Source organism: Callithrix jacchus, chromosome 16 (genome assembly GCF_049354715.1).
Source record: "Callithrix jacchus isolate 240 chromosome 16, calJac240_pri, whole genome shotgun sequence".
In the NCBI taxonomy this organism is placed as follows: domain Eukaryota; kingdom Metazoa; phylum Chordata; class Mammalia; order Primates; family Cebidae; genus Callithrix; species Callithrix jacchus.
Window position 1 is genome coordinate 12,281,522 of NC_133517.1, and position 17,961 is coordinate 12,299,482.

The window sequence follows — 17,961 nt, forward strand, 5'->3', positions numbered from 1 at the left end:
GCCCTCCGGGCTCAATATGCAAATCCGAGCACCAGGAAGTAGCTGGGACCTCTCGGTCGAGCCCAGAGACAGCCAGTTCCTCTCCCGCCGCGCCGGGCCGCGCTGCCGCTAGCTCCCCGGCAGTGGCGCCTCCGGGCCCGACTAGCTGCAGCCTCCAGCCCGCGGCAAGCTGGGCGGCCGCGCCACCCCCGAGCCCGCGCCCGCAGCCCCTCGCCGCGCGTCCGGAGTTCCCAGCCAGCAGCCTCCCCCTACGCGGGTCCCGCTGGGCCGCCCCGTCGCGCCCCCCGCTCTGAACTCAAGTCACCGTGGAGCTCCGCCGCCCCGAAACTTTCACCGCGAGCGGGTGAGTCCTTGGCGCGAGCCCAGGGTGGGCGCGGGCGGCGGGCGGTGGGTGCAGGGGCGGCGGCTGTGCCACCAGCCGGAGTGACGGGCGCAGGTCAGCTCGGGGCCTGGGGCATCCGCGCGGCCGGCGGCAGCTTCCTGGCCGCACCGCCTCCGGCCCTGGCGGCGAAGACTCGCTGATCTCTTCAGCCAGCGGGTGACCCGGCCCAGGGGAGCTAGGGCGCTGGGACTCGGGCTCCGCAGGTGTCCGCGCGCGTAGCAGCGCAGGAGGGTGATGGGAGGTGAGGGCGTGGGGGCGGGCTCACCGCGGGTCCTTCCCGGCGCGGGCCCTTCCCGGCGCGGGCCGGAGGACCGGCTGCTGTCCCCGCACCGGCGGCTTCTCGTGCACCGCGGGCAAGCCCCTGTCCTTGCGGACTGGGCGCGCGGCGGGGATCCTGGAGAGGACTCCTCCGATTGTGCAATCTGGTCTCCCCTCTGGACCCTGGGTCCCCAGAAAGTGGGAGGTGGGGTTTGGCCGACGCCCTCTCCCAGGCCCGCGGACAGCTGCCTTCCCTGGTGGCCCCCGGCAGGAGCGTGACGTCGAGGGGCTGCGGCAGAGGCCGGAGCTCACCCTCCCGCTGCGGCGCCTCTCCGCCTGCAGAGGAGCAGTCCGGTGCATTTGCCGGCTGAGAGGAAGCGAGAGTTATTTTAAGAATTCGGGGGTTGCCTTTCCTTCTTCGCCTTGGGGGAAGGGCGTTAAGAGTCAGTTCCCACTTTCCTGCGTTCTCTGGGCCTATGGTGGTATCTTCTCCTTGCGGTGCATTTGTAACTTTCCAACCGCCTGCCAACCCTGTGGACTTGTGGTTGTGTCTTCGTTTCTTTGCATGCCCGTGTGTGTTAATTATCCCCAATTCGCCCTTCTTTGCCAGCTTAGAATCCAGGCCTTGCACTTTTCTGGCTGTATATTTTGGGGGACCGATTATTGAACTCTGGGCTTCTTCATCTTTGAGAGAGCATATATATCTCAGGGGCTGTTTAGTACAAACAAAGCCCCTACTACATACTAGGCATTTTGTAAACGATGTTACTGTTATTTATTGCAGTAAATTCTATTCACATAGAGAGGCTCCTTGATTCTTTGCAGCTTGGTGATTTTGAACCTACGTCTACTGTCTGAATTTAGTCATCTGACCTTATTAGTAAATCTGCTTAATAAATACGTGAGGAATCTGCTGCATCAAAGCAGGTGCCAGTAGTCTGACTTGCCCTATAGAACTAGCCAATAAACTGGTGGGCTGCAGGGATGTTTTCTCTGTACAGCCGACCCCTAAAGCCATGTCCTGGCGAGTAGGTACTGCAAGATCCCAGGACTTACTAAAGCCTTCTCTGAAAGAGTAAGCTTTGTTGGAAAAGGGTGAGATCCAGTTAGTCCCTCCATTCTCATTTGGAGGTAAGCAGGTAAGCACTTTGAGGCTTGAAGAAATTTCATTAGATCATAGAGCCTCTGGTGACTGGGCCTCTTTTGATGCAAATGTATGGCGCTTTTGCTGAGTGAAGGATAGAGGGCAGCAGACATAAGGGAAGAGAAAATAGGAGCTGGGAGACTTGAGTTTGGCCTCTTCCACCATTTAGTATGCTGTGATTTGGGATAAGCCACTTGGGCCCTTTATTCAGCTAATATTTCCTTTATAGCAGCAGCCAGAGTTATACTGATCTGTCTGCAGGTTGATAGTCTTCACCACTACAGTGGAAGCTCCATGAAAACTGCTTCATCTGTTTTGTCCAAAATGATAGCCCCAGTGCCTGGTACATAGTAGGTGCTCAGTTTGAGATTACTTGGAAAAAGGAATGAAGGCCTGCTGTGAGCTGGCAGTATGCAAAACTGAGGACACAGGGAGATGAAGAAATAGAGCTGGTCCCCAAGGTATCTGAAGCCTACTGGCCCTTTCTGTTGTGGTTTCTAAAACCGGGATTTGAGGGGCTTTGTTGACTCAAAGTTACCCAGCACCGAGTTACTTACATTTAGTGTTCTAAATGAGAATTTCCACTCAGCACTGCTCTTCTCTACTTATCACTGGAAGAGAGGTCCTGATGTGGGGTGGTTAAGATGTTTCCTGCAAAGGTATTTGACCCACATTATTTTAGAGTCATTCATGTTGCCAAGGTAGGTGGAGACTTTGTAATCCCATCCCCACCCCACCTCTCCAATGACTTTCTTTTAGCAGAAAAGTGGTCCAGCACTGTTCAATGACTTTGAAAGCCTTTTACTTCTCTCTGTAGTATATGTTTTCGGAAATAAATCCCAAAACATCTGCGATTCCAGTTGGTTCACATGACTATGTGGAGTTGTAACTTAACAAAATTAAATAATGTTATCCATGTACAAACCCATACTAACTTTATAAATAAGGATACAATGTATACATGCCCACAGCAGGGAACATTGTTCCATGCTCACAACTACTGATGATCTCAATGATGCTTGGATGAGTGTTAACACTGAAAGGCCACCACAGTCATTAGTCAGGACATTGATCAATGTCATATTGACAGCAGAGATGGCCTCAGGCCTTTCCCGGCTCTGCTTAGCGATGATGGTGAAGGTGTTAGCACCTTTCACTTGTTCAGGCCTCCGAAGTCTTCTTGAACTCTAATTTCATTTGAACCTTTTGTGGCTCCTATAAGTATGGAGAGGGACAGAAACAGAAAAAGATTCAGGGGCTTGTCCAAAATCATGGGCTTGGTTAAGTGGTACCATTAGGAATAGTAGGTATGTTTCTTGGCACTTTCTTCTCGTCCACCTTTGGACCTGTGGGTGCTATATTACAGATGCCTCTCAACTTACGATGAGGCTGTGTCTCAATAAACCCAATCATAAGCTGAAAACACTGAAAGTAGAAGATGCGTTTAATAAACGTAACCTACTAAACATCATAGATTAGCCTAATCTACCTTAAACATGGTCGGAACACTCAGCCTACAGTTGGGCAAAATCATCTGCCACAAAGCCTTTTTAATAATAAGGTGTTGACCAGCTCATATCATTTATTAAATACTGTATTAAAAGTGAAAAATGAAATGGTTGTATGGGTACTTAAAGTACAGTTTCTACCGAGTGCCTAATGCTTTTGCTCCCTTGTAAGGTTGAAAAATCATTAAGTCACGGACCATCTGTGCTTAAAAGCAAAGAAATAATTCATTTAACAAACATTTTAAAAATGAAATCACAAGTTAATTTTGTTTTATCACTTGGTAATTGTCTGCACTAAGTGGCTAACTGCTCAGGACACAGCAGATGCACCATCAAGCTAGGCACTTAAGCTGTCTTCTGGAAATGAATTTCTGTGCTTTTTAGCGCCGCTTCCTGCTTGGGGGTGGGAAAGGGTGGTCTCCAGTAACTGCTAAGGTGACACCTATTCTGGCTGCTGTCCAAGCAACTCTAGTGATTGTCTTGGGGGGCAATCCATTGCTCACTGTTTAATACAGAAGTACCCGAGTAATACTTTGCAAAAGGACTTTCCCCCCTTCTCCTGGAAGTGTCTCCCCATAAACTTTACCAGCCTCCTGAATGGTTGTTGTATCAGTGAGAGCATTATTCAAGGTGAAAACATAAATTAAGGAGACAGGGCTCACAGGATGCACGTTAAAACACCTGCCCATTGTGTCCACCTGCTGTGTGCAAGGCACTGTTCTAGGCCCACAGTATAGATACACATTACCTCCCGTCCGATAATGGAGGCTGATAATGAAGAGACGAACATGGAAGAGGAAGTTGTTGGGTTTTTTTCCAGTCAGAAGTACTGAAAGATTTCGTACAGCTGCCTAGTTTCCTGATACTTAAATTGTGAAACTTTGAGTTCACTCCATTATCATTTCTAAAATTGATTTTGAGTAAGTTCTCATTTGGGGGAGACACCCTAGTATAGAAAGTGGTATGCAAATCTGACAATGGAGGGATTAGAAATTTTGTAACAGCCAGTTTAAAGACAAGGACCTTCTGAGATGGACTTCGTTTGTTTGTTTATTTTTTTGAGATGGAGTCTCACTCTGTCAACCTAGCCTGAAGTGCAGAGGTGCAATATCAGCTCATTGCAGCCTCTGCCTCCTGGGTTCAAACAATCCTCCCTTTCTCAGCCTCCTGAGTAGTTGGGATTACAAGCCTATGCCACCACACCCAGATAATTTTTGTATTTTCAGTAGAGACAGGGTTTCACCATGTTGGCCAGGCTGGTCTTGAACTCCTGACCCCAAGTAATTCATCCAACTTGACCTTACAAAGGGCTGGGATTACAGGTGTGAGCCACTGCGCCTGGCCTCACTGCAGTATATTTGGCTTAAGTTAGTTGGAAGGGCTCTCTTTATTTTATTTTTAAAATAATTTTTTGAGGCAGAGTTTTTGCTCTCGTCACCCAGGCTGGAGTGCAGTGACGTGATCTCAGCTCACTGCACCTCCATCTCCTGGGTTCGAGTGATTCTCCTGCCTCAGCCTCCCAAGTAGCTGTGATTACAGGTGCCTGCCACCATGCCTGGCTAATTTTTGTATTTTTAGTAGAGACAGCGTTTCACCATATTGGCCAGCCTGACCGTAGGTGATCCACCCACCTCAGTCTCCCAAAGTGCTGGGATTACAGGTGTGAGCCACCGTGCCCAGCCCTCTCTTGTAATTTCAAAGAGTGAGTTTAAATAATTACTTGGGGTGATGTATAAAAAGGCTCATCCATGCTGACAAGAGCAGGGGCCTGTAGTAGCCTTTCTTGTTTATACTTCATTTTCTCTCATTGCTAAATTAGCTGTCAGCATTCCTTATTTGCCACAGAGCTATTTCTTGAAAACTGTATTTACACTCGGAATATAATTTCCCTTGGTATAGGACTCTTCCATAGCATTGCTCTTTCACTGGGCTCTATCAACCCTCAGGCCAGTCCCCCTTCTTCTGCTCTCTCCAGTTCTCTCCCTATCATCTTACAAAGGCTTCTTCAACCAGGAATTGACATGAGCTGACCATGTATGGGAAGAAGTTGTCAGTTTCTTTATTGTAAATGCTCAGTGTTAGAATGCTGCTACTTAACTGACATCCTATAGAACTGCATGAATCAAGATGCATTTAAAGAATCCATTTAAGGCTGGGCACAGTGGCTCACACCTGTAATCTGAGCACTTTGGGAGGCCGAGGTGGGCAGATCACCTGAGGTCGGGAGCTCGAGAGCAGCCTGACCAACATGGAGAAACCCTGTCTCTACCGAAAATACAGAAAACTTAGCGCGGCGTGGTGGCGCATGCCTGTAATCCCAGCTACTCCGGAGGCTGAGGCAGAAGAATCTCTTGAACCCAGGAGGCAGAGGTTGCAGTGAGCTGAGATCGTGCCATTGCACTCCAGTGTGGGCAACAAGAGTGAAACTTAGTCTCCAAAAGAAAGAAAGAAAAAGAGTCCATTTCAGTGCATTTCAGTGGCTGTTTCTTGATGGTCTATAGACTCTGCTTTTGGGTTGTAGAACATTGGGAAGAAGTCTTCGTAGCTGAGTTTTTCAGTTGTTCTCATTTCCTTTCTACAGTACATGCTTCAGACAAAATTACTTATTGCCTGCCTGCCCACACCTTTCTGTGGGCATCTGAAATCTCACTCACTCCTCTGTTGACACCAAACCATACTGGTTGGAAGCTTCTTTCCAGTCCCGGCCTTCCTCCCTATGTTGGTAAAGCGTTGGGTGGGGAGGTCTTCGGGCAGTCTTTGGGCCTACCTTGGGCGCTGGCGAGCGCACAGTGAGACTGGAGAGATGGGCGTCTCCCCCTGAAGCAATGACGTCATCTTGGTGTTTGGGCCTCTGGGTGCCCCCACTCTTCCTGTTAAATGTTAACCTCCACGAGGTGAGGGGAATGGAGAAGCCTGTCTCAGAGAGGCCCTCTGGAGAGGGAGGACCACTTCTGCTTTCCAGGGGGAAGCTGTGACACGGAGAGCAGAACTGTAGGCCGAGGCTGGAGGGATAAGGCCCCAGAGGAGACAGGCAAGGAAGTGATACTTCCTCCTCCCCAGCCCACAGCCAGCCTGGGTCATTTGCCTGCAGCCCCACCCTCATTACCACCCAGTGCTGCATTTTCCTGGGGCTTCTTTCTACCCTCTGCTGCCCTCTGCATTTTTGGTTTGCCCTTAAGTGAGGGGTGGGGTGGGGGTGGGAGAGAGGAGGAGCCTGCTCAGCCAAGCCCATCCTGGACAGGCCTGACGTTTTCAGCAAGGGAAAACTGTACATTTTGAAATTCCCCATCATGGAAAGTGTTATGAAACTCTTGGGTAGATGTTTCAAAATCTTTTTATGTTCAGGCTGCGTAATAATTTTTAAATACTAACTATAATAATTCAGGACTATTTAAAAAATTGTTAAATTCTTGGGATACAACAGTGGCTGTCAAAACATCTTTTTTTTGTGGGGGGAGGTTGAGTCTCCCTCTGTCGCCAAGCATGGAGTGCAGTGGCGCCATCTCAGCTCACTGCAACCTCCACCTCTCAGGTTCAAGCGATTCTGCTGCCTCAGCCTCCCAAGTAATCCCAATCCAAGCTGGGATTACAGGCGCGTGCCACCACACCTGGCTAATTTTTGTATTTTTAGTAGACACGGGGTTTTGCCATGTTGGCCAGCCTGTTCTCGGACTCCTGACCTTAGGTCGTCTGCCCATCTCGGCCTCCCAAAGTGCTGGGATTACAGGCATGAGCCACCATGCCCAGCCTGTCAAACTTACTTTACCATAACCCGTAGCAAGAAACATTTTACCTTGCGCTCAAATACACATCTCTCTGCAGGCAAAACAAAATAGAAAAAGGAAAATAGTGTCTGGTGGAAGAGCCCCTTCTCTTGACTTGCTGGGGAATGTGGCCTGAAGCAGCTTTTCTGAGGTAGGCATGGGCCACTCCATCAGAGTTCGTTCATTTGTTTGTTTTGATGGTTAATAGATACACATAGTTTCAGGGCACATGTGATAATTTAATACATTCATATAATTTGTAAAGGTTAAATCAGTGTATTTGAGATAGCCATCAGCTTAAATACATATATTTTTAAATGCTAGAATCTTTTGAATTCTTCTAGCTGTTTTGCAATGCACAATAGTTAACTGTGAATGCTAGTCACCCTGACAGGTCTTATTTCTTCTGTCAAACGGTATGTTTATATCCACTCATCAACATTTCCCCCCACTGCCGCCCATCCAGCGCAGAGCGGTGGGTCCAGAAATCCCACAAATTCCAGTCTGTTAGGGAGGTTTATTAAACAAATGCAAATTAAGTCACATTCATATCATGGGATGCTTTGTAAACATTCTAAAAGATAAGACATTCAATTACAGTTACTAATATGAAAAAAAAAGTTTTTAAAAAGCTGACCACAGCCAGTCGCAGTGGCTCACGACTGTAATCCCAGCACTTTGGGAGACTGAGGCAGGAGGATTGCTGGAGCTCAGGAGTTTGAAATCAGCCTGTGCAACCTTGTGAGACCCTGTCTCAAACAAACGAACAACAAAAAAAAGAGCTGAACACAAACTAGTAGATGACATGAAACCATTTCTGAAATAAAATATTTCTATATGGACACGTCATCTATAAGTTCTACATTTCAAACAATTTTTATACTAAGGTCTTAACAGTGATTATTTCTGGGTGAGGGATTAGTGCTTTTTTTTTTTCTGTACATCTTTGTATTTAAAACAATGAGCAGCATCTTATATATATATGTGTGTGTGTGTGGATGGATGGATAGATAGATAGATAGATAGATAGATAGACAGATAGATAGACTTTTTTTCTGAGACAGAGTCTTGCTCTGTCACCCAGGCTGGAGTCCAGTGGTGCGATCTCAGCTCACTGCAACTTCCACCTCCCATGTGGAAGTGATTCTTGTGCCTCAGCCTCCTGAGTAGCTGGGATTACAGGCACACACCACCACGATCAGCTACTTTTTATATTTTTAGTAGACATGGGGTTTCGCCATGTTGGCCAGGCTGGTCTTGAACATCTGGCCTCAAGTTAATCCATTCACTTTGGCCTCCCAACGTGCTGGGATTACAGGTGTAAGCCATTGTACCTTGCCCCTTATATGATTTTAAAGCAGCAGGTTATCAGGAGCAATGGAATGAAGCCAGTGGGACTGCAGAGGGCAGGTGGAGGCAGACAGGGAACTTTGGAGCCAGAGTGGCTTGAAGGACACTTGATGGATGCAATCGTAGGAGTCCTGTCCCAGGAGAGCCGACGCGCTGTAAATGTTGTAAATAGGACATTTTCTTAAAGAACCTTCGACTGCTATGTTTAGTATTCAGTCTAGCCAACTTTTCTTGGGTACCTCCTAGGAGTCCCACACAGTGTTAGCAGTTGGGGTACAAATCTCCTGTGTTGGTGGAATCCTGAAGGGAGTGGACCACACACTCTGGAAGAAGGGGCTTTCCTGAGAAAGGACATCCTGACTGTGCAGGGTCACTCCGCATCAGCAGAGCTTGTTCCAGAGACGCAGTGGGAGGTCCACAGGCAGGCTTGGAGGGTGCTTGGCCCTAATACTAAACGTTGGACTTCATGATCAATGAAGGGGAATCACTAGAGCCTTTTAGTGTGAAGCTAATTCTTTTTGTCCATCACAGGCGACTTCTTGCCTAGGCTGTTTTACAGTATGGCATTTATGATGTAGCCAAAGTGTGAAGACACGTGGATCACTGTCTTACTGCTTTGAGTAGGTGGAGTGTTGAAGGACTGAAAGCTACCTCTCCGGAGAGTAATTTAAAGCTAGAAAATAACTTATTTCTGCTTTTTATGACAGCAATAGGCTAAATCTTATAATCATCACCTGCAAGTAGGTACTTAATACTTCCCCTAAGTGACTTGGAGAGTGACAGATACAGTAATGGTCACAATCCCTGGATGTTTGTTTTGTTTTTGAGACAGAGTCTCACTGTGTTGCCCAGGCTGGAGTGCAGTGCTGTGATCTCACTCACCAGGGATTTGGACACCACGCCCTGCCGAATCCCTGGATTTAAGCACAATTTTAACATGGCGTTTATGGCTGTTAGTATAATGAAATGCACCACCATAGCGTTGATTTTTGTCTTTCTGAACTACATTGACTTTTTGTATTGTTTCAAATTTGACAGCTGCCCAATATATATAACAAAATTTTTCCCTCATGTATATTTATTTATTTGTTTGTTTATTTGTTTATTTTGAGATGGGGTCGCCCAGGCTAAAGTGCAGTGGTGTGATCTTGGCTCACTTCAACCTCTGCCTCCTGGGCCCAAGCCATCCTCTCACCTCCGCCTCCTGGGCAGCTGGGGTTACAGTCCATGCCACCAAACCTGCCTAATCGTTGTGTTTTCTGGGAGGATAATTGAGCTCAGGAGTTTGAGAATAGGCTGTACTCCCAGGCTGAAGTGTACTGGTGCAGTCATGGCTCTCTACACCCTTGACCTCCTGGGCTCAAGCCATCTTCCCAAATAGCTGGGAACAGGTGTGTGCCACTATACCTGGCTTTTTTTTTTTTTTTTTATAGAGATGGGGTTTGGCCATGTTGGCCAGCCTGATCTTGAACTCCTGGGCTTAAGGGATCCACCTGCCTCAGCCTCCCAAAATGCCGAGATTATAGGTGTGAGTCACCGCTGGGCCCATGTATATTTATTGAGTGGTGCATGATAATAGGTCATGATAGTACGTGGTTTGGGGAAATAATTAACATAAGTAAGTGGGAAGTTTCTATTCTGCAGGAGTTGTGCTCTGTTCTCTCTGCATTGTTCACAAACCAGAATGCTGATCAATGACTTTGCTGCGGTTGTGGGTGGGAGATTTGCTCAGGACATCCCTGAGCAAATGAGTTCCCAGAAACCACTCTGAATGGTCAAAAGGAAGGCAGGGTAGGGAGGTAGAGCACAGGGTGTTGAATTAATCGCATGTGGGAGCTGAAGTCCCAGGTCTGTCCCTTCCTCACCGTGGGCTGCTGCTGGCAAGGTGCTGGCCTTGCTAGCCTCAGAGTCCTCATGTTTAAACCTCAGCGGTTGGTTGTGAGTGTTCTAGGTTACAGTGGCTTCCAAACTAGCCACAGTGAACACAGCTAAATGGTAGTCATTGGTATCGCTATCAAAAGCAAGTTGCTTAGCTGGGCGCAGTGCTCACACCTATAATCCTAGCACTTTGGGAGCCTAAGACAGGAGGATTGCTTGAAGCCGGGAGTTCAAGGCCAGTCTGGACAATAAAGCAAGAACCTGTTTCTATAGAAAAAATAAGAATGAATAAAAACAAATAAAAATTACTCAGGATGCAGTGATGTGAGCCTACAGTCTCAACGACTCAGGAGACTGAGGCAGGAGGATTGCTTGAGCCCAGGAGATTGAGGCTGCGGTGAGCAATGATTACACCACCACACTCCATCCTGGGTGACAAAGCGACAGCCTGGCTGTAAAATAATAAAGTTGCTTAGGATGGCTACTATAAAAAATCAGAACTCATGATGGAATCATGTCATGTTAAAAAGGAACACAGGCCAGGTGCAGTGGCTCACGCCTGTAATCCCAGCACTTTGGGAGGCTGAGGCGGGTGGATCACAAGGTCAAGAGATCAAGACCATCCTGGTCAACAAGGTGAAACCCCGTCTCTACTAAAAATACAAAAATTAGCCGGGCATTTGGCACATGCCTGTAGTCCCAGCTACCTGGGAGGCTAAGACGGAGGAATCACTAGAACCCGGGAGGCGGAGGTTGTAGTGAGCCGACACTGCTCCACTGTGCTCCAGCCTGGCAACAAAGCAAGACTCCATCTGAAAATAAATAAATAAAAAAAATAAAATAAAAAAGAACACAAAAACAAAAGTCAGAAAATAATAAGAGGTGCCAAGAATGTGGAGAAACTGGAATCCTGTGCATTGTTGGTGGGAGTGTAACATGCTACAGTTATGATGGAAAATCATATGGTAGTTCCTCAAAAAATTAAACATAGAATTGCCGTGTGACACAGCAACGCTACTTCTGGGTGCATACCCCAAATAGTTGAATGTGGGATCTCAGAAATAGTTGTACACTTGTGTTTATAGCTGCATTATTTGCAATAGCCAAGAAGTAGAAGTAACTGATGTTCATCAATGGATGAAACAAAATGTGGTTTATATGTACATTGGAATTTTTTTTTTTTTTTGAAACAGGGTTTCACTCTGTTGCCCAGGCTAGAGTGTATTATGGCTCACTATAGCACCATACCTAGCCAGTTTTATGTATTTTTTTTTAGAGATGAGGTTTCTCCATGTTATCCAGGCTAATCTTGAACTCCTGGGCTCAAGAAATCTACCTGCCTCAGCCTCCCAAAGAGCTGAGATTACAGGCATGAACCACCATGCCCTGCCATATAATGGAATGTTATTTGACCTTTAAAAAAATTAAATGGGCTGGGTGTGGTGGCTCACACCTTTAATCTCAGCACTTTGGGAGGCTAAGGTGGGCAGATCGTGGTGTCAAGAGATGGAAACCATCCTGGCCAACATGGTGAAACCCCATCTCTACTAAAAATGCAAAAATTAGCTGGGTGTGGTGGTACATGCCTGTAGTCCCAGTTCCTCTGGAGGCTGAGGCAGGAGAATTGCTTGAACTCGGGAGGCAGAGGTTGCAGTGAGCTGAGATTGCGTCACTGCACTCCAGCCTGGCACCTGGAGACAGAGCAAGACTCTGTCTCAAAATAAATAAAATACAATACAATAAAAAGGAAATGCTGACACACACTACAACAAGGACAAACCTCGAGGACATCATGCTAAGTGAAATAAGCCAGACACAAAAGACAAATACTGTATGAGTCCACTATGATGAGGTTCCTAAAACAGTCAAATTCATAGAGACAGAAAATAAAATGGTGTCTAACAGAGGCTTCGTGTGGGAGGGAATGGGAAGTTACCACTTAATGGCCACCGAGTTTCAGTTTCTGCAAGATGAAAAGAGTTCTGGAGATGGATGAGGATGATAGTTATATAAGAATATGGGTGTACTTAATGCCACTGAGTTATACACTTAAAAATAATTAAGATATAAATTTTATATTGTTTAATTTTACCACAAGTTTAAAGAATGAAAAACAAGTGGCTTGAGTGTACAAATGGACAGGGATGTCCTTAAGGATATTTCATGAAGTTTGATAAATTGCCCTTCTTCTGGCTGGGTATTTGCCTACCAAGCAGACGGGTGTTCACTTTTTTGGCAGGGAGGGGACAGGATCTTTACTCTTTGTCATTTAATACATGGCTACATCGATTGCTGGCTGACTGTATATTGAAATGGCTGTGATGTGGGAGAGGGAATGATAATGGAGAAATTTACTAAGGCAGAGATCCTGGATTGCAAAGTATGGGGAAACTTCTAACAATCAAAGCTGCCTACATGGGTCCTGGAGAAGGGTCCTTCTCCATCATTAAATGTTTGTCAGCAAAGGCTAAGAGATTCTTCCAAGACCTTTTAGAAAAGATTGTATTAGGGTGGGCGTGGTGGCTCACACCTGTAATCCCAACACTTTAGGAGGCCGAGGCGGCGGATCACGAGTTGAAGAGATTGAGACCATCCTGGCCAACATGGTGAAATCCCGTCTCTACTATAAAATACAAAAATTAGCTGGGCATGGTGGCATCCGCCTGTAGTCCCAGCTACTAGGGAGGCTGAGGCAGTAGAATTGCTTGAACCCAGGAGGCGGAGATTGCAGTGAGCCGAGATTGTGCCGCTGAACTCCAGCCTAGTGCCTGGCGACAGAGCAAGACTCTGTCTCAAAAAAAAAAAAAAGATTGTATTAGATGGCTCTAAAAGGTGCTTTCTGATTTGATGATATTGTTTTGTTTTTTTTTTTGTTTTTTTTTGAGACCGCAACCTCTGCCTCCTGGGTTCAGGCGATTCTCCTGCCTCAACCTCCTGGGTAGCTGGGATTACAGGCACGCGCCACCATGCCCAGCCAATTTTTTGTATTTTTAGTAGAGACGGGGTTTCACCATGTTGACCAGGATGGTCTCGATCTCTTGACCTTATGATCTACCCGCCTCGGCCTCCCAAAGTGCTGGGATTACAGGCTTGAGCCACTGCGCCCGGCCAATGATACTGTTATATTAGCATTTCTAGCCATGTACTCATTGACTCCAAATTACATAATAAGAAAGTGTCTTTTGTTCTGTATTTCTTCCTTTTTTTTTTTTTCTTTTGAGGGAGGGTCTTGCTCTGTCACCCAAGTTGGAATGCAGTGACACCATTGGAGTTCATTGCAGTCTTGAACTCCTGGGCTCAAATGATCCTCCCATCTCGGGATCCCAAAGTCCTGGGAGGACGAGCATGAGCCATTGTGGCTTGCCAAAGAAAGAATATTTCCGACAAGAGTTCTTTGTAACAGAATTCGAGGGGATTTTTAAAAAAGGTTTCCCAATGCAGCAGTGTGTGTGTGTTTAAAATTTTAGTATAACACTTACATAGAAAACACAGAAAACAGAAGAATCTAGCCAAATGAGAAGCCTTGTGTAACCTCCCCCATGATCAAAAAGCAGAATGATGTTGACCCTACCCCCAGCAGTACTCCCCTGAAAGGCATCTGCCATTCTGCTTCTAGTTTTTATTTAGTTTCCAATGTAGGCTTTTAAACAATAAAGTGTAGGGAATTGAAAAGGAGTACAGAGCCATTTGGTTTGGCAAATAAACAGATCTTCAAGCTGTGGGTTTGGCTACCACCAGCATCTCTCTGTGTGTGGAATTTACTTGCAATTCAACCAGAGAGCGAGACCTCATCCTGTTTTATACCGTGGCGATTCAGTTGCTAAAATTCTCACACATGAGCTTGATCTGAGTCTTATTTAAATACCTTTTTGTTCATGCATTGATTGGTAAAATTAGTTGGCACAAGCCATATATAGCTGGTTTTTCTGCATGGCCAAGTAAATTTATAAATGCAAATATGTGGGTATGATAAGGGTGGTTTCCACTGACCCACATGTAATCAAACATCCCGTTATGTGACACAGTGCCAGTCTGTGCATAGGCATTTGAAAGTGCTAACTGGGTTTGTGAATTCAGCGACGCTATTCTTCAGTAAAATAAGGACTCATTTTTCTGATATTAAGGAACACAGCACCTTTGTTACTGACTGGGATTTCAACTTCTGCTTCATGTAGTTGTAATATTTGTTTTTTTGGGGGGTGACAGACAGACGCATAATGGACCTGTGGCATTTGTTAATCCATGAAGTCATGCTACATTTATGCATCATTCAGAAAACACTTCGTGGACGCTCACTACTCATGAATATGCATGCATATGACTTGCAGTCAAAGCCACGAGTTCTCAATAGCAAAACTGCCAGATATACTCAGAAAGATAACCAGGAGTATAAATTTTTTAAGAACATTTTCTTTTTCTTTTCTTTCTTTTTTTTTTTTTTTGAGAAGCAGTGTCTTTAGAAGCCTGTTGCCCAGGCTAGAGTGCACTGGCCATTTGCAGGTGCGATTGTCACACACGGTCCTGAGCTTCTGGGCTCAAGTCATCCTCCTGCCTGAGCTTCTCAAGCAGCTGGGACTACAGGCATGCGCCGCTGCACCCAGCTTAGAGTATAAATTTTTGTGTCACACAAGACCCATCTGTGGGTCCATCTTTCTGTGGGACCCACTAAGGGACCCATTGCTGTGTGGAAAAGTCTGGGCCAAGTGTAGTCTGGGCCATGCAGGGAATAACCATACCCCAGGAGAAAATGCTGAGCCTGTAGTTTGCCTGTCTGCATCCCCTAGCCCCCCCAGTTTATTTTATTTTATTTTTTCACTTTTTATTATTTTAGACAGGGTCTTGGTCTATTGCCGAGGCTGGAGTGCAGTGGCATGTCATGGCTCCTTGCAGCCTCCTCCTCCTGGGCTTAAGTGATCAACCCTCCTCTGCCTCCTGAGTAGCTGGGACTACAGGTGCATACCACTGTGCCAGAGTAATTTTTTTTGTTTTTGAGACAATGGTCGCTCTGTTGCCCAAGCTGAAGTGCAGCGCCAGTGGCTGAATCTTGGCTCACTGCAGTCTCGACCTCCTATGCTTCAGCGATCCTCCCACCTTAGCCTCCCCAGTAGCTTTAGGGATTACAGGCGCCTTCCACTACACCTGGCTAATTTTTTTTTTTTTTTTTAAACAGAATCTTGCTCTGTCACCCAGGCTGGAGTACAGTGGCGCAATCTCAGCTCACTGAAACCTCTGCCTCCTGAGTTCGGGTGATTCTCCTCCCTCAGCCTCCTAAGTAGCTGGGATTACAGGCGCCTGCTACCACGCCCAGCTAATTTTTGTATCTTTAGGAAAGATGGGGTTTCGCCATGTTGGCCAGGTTGGTCTGGAATGCCTGACCTTAGGTGATCCGCCTGCCTCGGCCTCCCAAAGTACTGGATTACAGGCATGAGCCACCTCACCCAGCCTAAAATTCATTTAAATAATAAGGAAATAACTGCAATGCAATGGGCTGGTTGGGGAATCATGCAACTCCCCGGAACACCGGTATTATGCAGGTTCAACGTCCATAGGTATCTTCTAATTGATCACATTACAATCTCGGCCTAATTTCTCTGATAAAGAGCTGAAAACCAAGCAACATTAGAACTTTGATTCATGGGACTCCTATCATGCCATATAAATGAAAATTCAGATTTTAGATTAAGGACAGTAAAGCTTTCTCTGTTGTACCTTAAAAGATACCTCCCTCCTCCTCATAATAAGCTGCATGCTTCTGGAAGTCCTGTATTCCTGGCTACTCAGGAGGCTGAGGTGGGGGGATTGCTTGAACCTGGGAGGTGGAGGCCGCAGTGAGTCAAGACGGAGCCACTGCAGTCCATCCTGGTTGACAGTGAGACCCTGTCTCACAAACAACAACGACAACAATAGCAACAGCAATAAAAACTTTAAAGATTAGTAAGCAATTTTTTTCTTTGGAAAAAATTAAAATGAAAATAAATGATTTTAAGAAAACTTTTTTGTTTCTTTAATCAACTTTAAAATTTTGCTATGCAGCTCTATGAATTTTAACACTTGTGCAGATTCATTGAATTATTTTTATAATAAGAATACAGAAAAGTTCTGTCACCCCCCAAAAAACTTTCTTGTGCCACCCCCACCCCAATCCCTGGCAACTGCTGACCTGCTCTCTGTCCCCATAGTTTTGCCTTTTCCGTAATGTTATATAAATAGATTCATACTGTATGTGACCATTTTATGGTATTTTATAATAACAGTTTTATTTTTATTTTTCATTTTGTTTTGAAACAGTCTCACTCTGTCACCCACACAGAGTGCTGGTGCAATCTCGGCTCACTGTAATCTCTGCCTTCCAGGTTCAAGCAATCCTCCCACCTCAACCTCCCAAGTAGCTGGGACCACAGGCACATGCAAGCATGTCTGGCTAATTTTTGTACTTTTAGTAGAGACAAAGTCTCGCCATGTTGCCTACTCCTGGACTCAAGTGATCCACCTGCCTTGGTCTTCCAAATTGTTGAGTTTACAGGCGTGAGCCACCACATCAGCCAAATAACAGCTTTATTGAGATATAATTCACATATCATGTAATTAACTCACTTAAAGTATACAATTCTGTGACTTTTAGTATGTTCACAGAGTTGTGCAACCATCGTCACAATCAATTTTAGGAACATTTTTATTATACCAACAATAAATTCTGTATCCATCACCACTCACTTCCCTGTGTCCTAGGCAGTCACTAATCTATCTCTATAATAAATTCCAGGAATTTATTATATTGTATTTCCTTATTTTAATTAGTTCTAGCTCTGTTGCCTGGAGTGAAGTGGCACAATCATAGATCACTGCAGCCTCAACCTTCTGGACCCAGGTGATCCTCCTGCCTCAGCCTCCTGAGTAGCTGGGACCACAGGTGTACACCACTGCTCCTGGTTAATTTTTTAATTTTTTTGTTAGGATGAGGTCTCTCTATATTGCCCAAAGTGTTGGGATTACAGGCATGAAACACGGTGCCCAGATGAGTTTCTTTCTTAGTTGGAAGAGTTTGACAGTGATGCCAGCACAGTTACTACCTGTTTTACTTTTGTATCAAGCAGTAATTGCCTTTCACAAAAAATACAGTAAAAACAGCAATCATTTATTAAATATTTGTCCTCTGTTAGGAAGTCAATTCCTTAAAAGGTGTAATGTTGATATTTTTGTTATTGGAAAGGAAACGGATGCTCGGGGATAATAAATATTATGCTCACTTAAGTACTAAGTAAATGAAACCCAAGTCAGTCTGACCTCTAAACTGATGTGCTTGTTTTATTTAACTTTGAAAGGTTATTTAAGAAAAAAAATCACAGTTATAATATGTGGAACGTAATGTCCTTGACTTTAGTTTATCATGTGGACTTTATACATTAACTTAAACGTAAATGCAGGAATAAGATCTTCCGGGAAATGTATAATAAATATAATGCAGGGAACATTCATTGAGTGTACACAGTATGTCATTCATTCTTCTAAACACTCGTCAAGATGATATTCAATCAATCCTCATAACAACTGTGTGGAATTGGTACAGTCATCTCTTTTTTTTATTTTTTATTTTTGAGACGGAGTCTCATACTGTCACCCAGGTTGGAGTGCTGTGGCACGATCTCGGCTCACTGCAACCTCTGCCTCCCAGGTTCA

The 17,961-nt window shown here is 45.4% G+C and overlaps 1 protein-coding gene across 2 annotated transcripts in view; it reads left to right on the forward strand.

Annotated features, from left to right (window-relative positions):
• The first annotated feature begins 74 nt into the window (after positions 1 to 74).
• Positions 75 to 17,961, forward strand: part of LYN (LYN proto-oncogene, Src family tyrosine kinase) — a 131,148-nt gene continuing 113,261 nt past the window's right edge. For both annotated transcript variants that reach the window (XM_002758913.6, XM_008982662.5), the window contains exon 1: positions 75 to 343. The gene's annotated coding sequence lies outside the window, so the exon portion shown is untranslated. The remainder of the gene's footprint in view (positions 344 to 17,961) is intronic.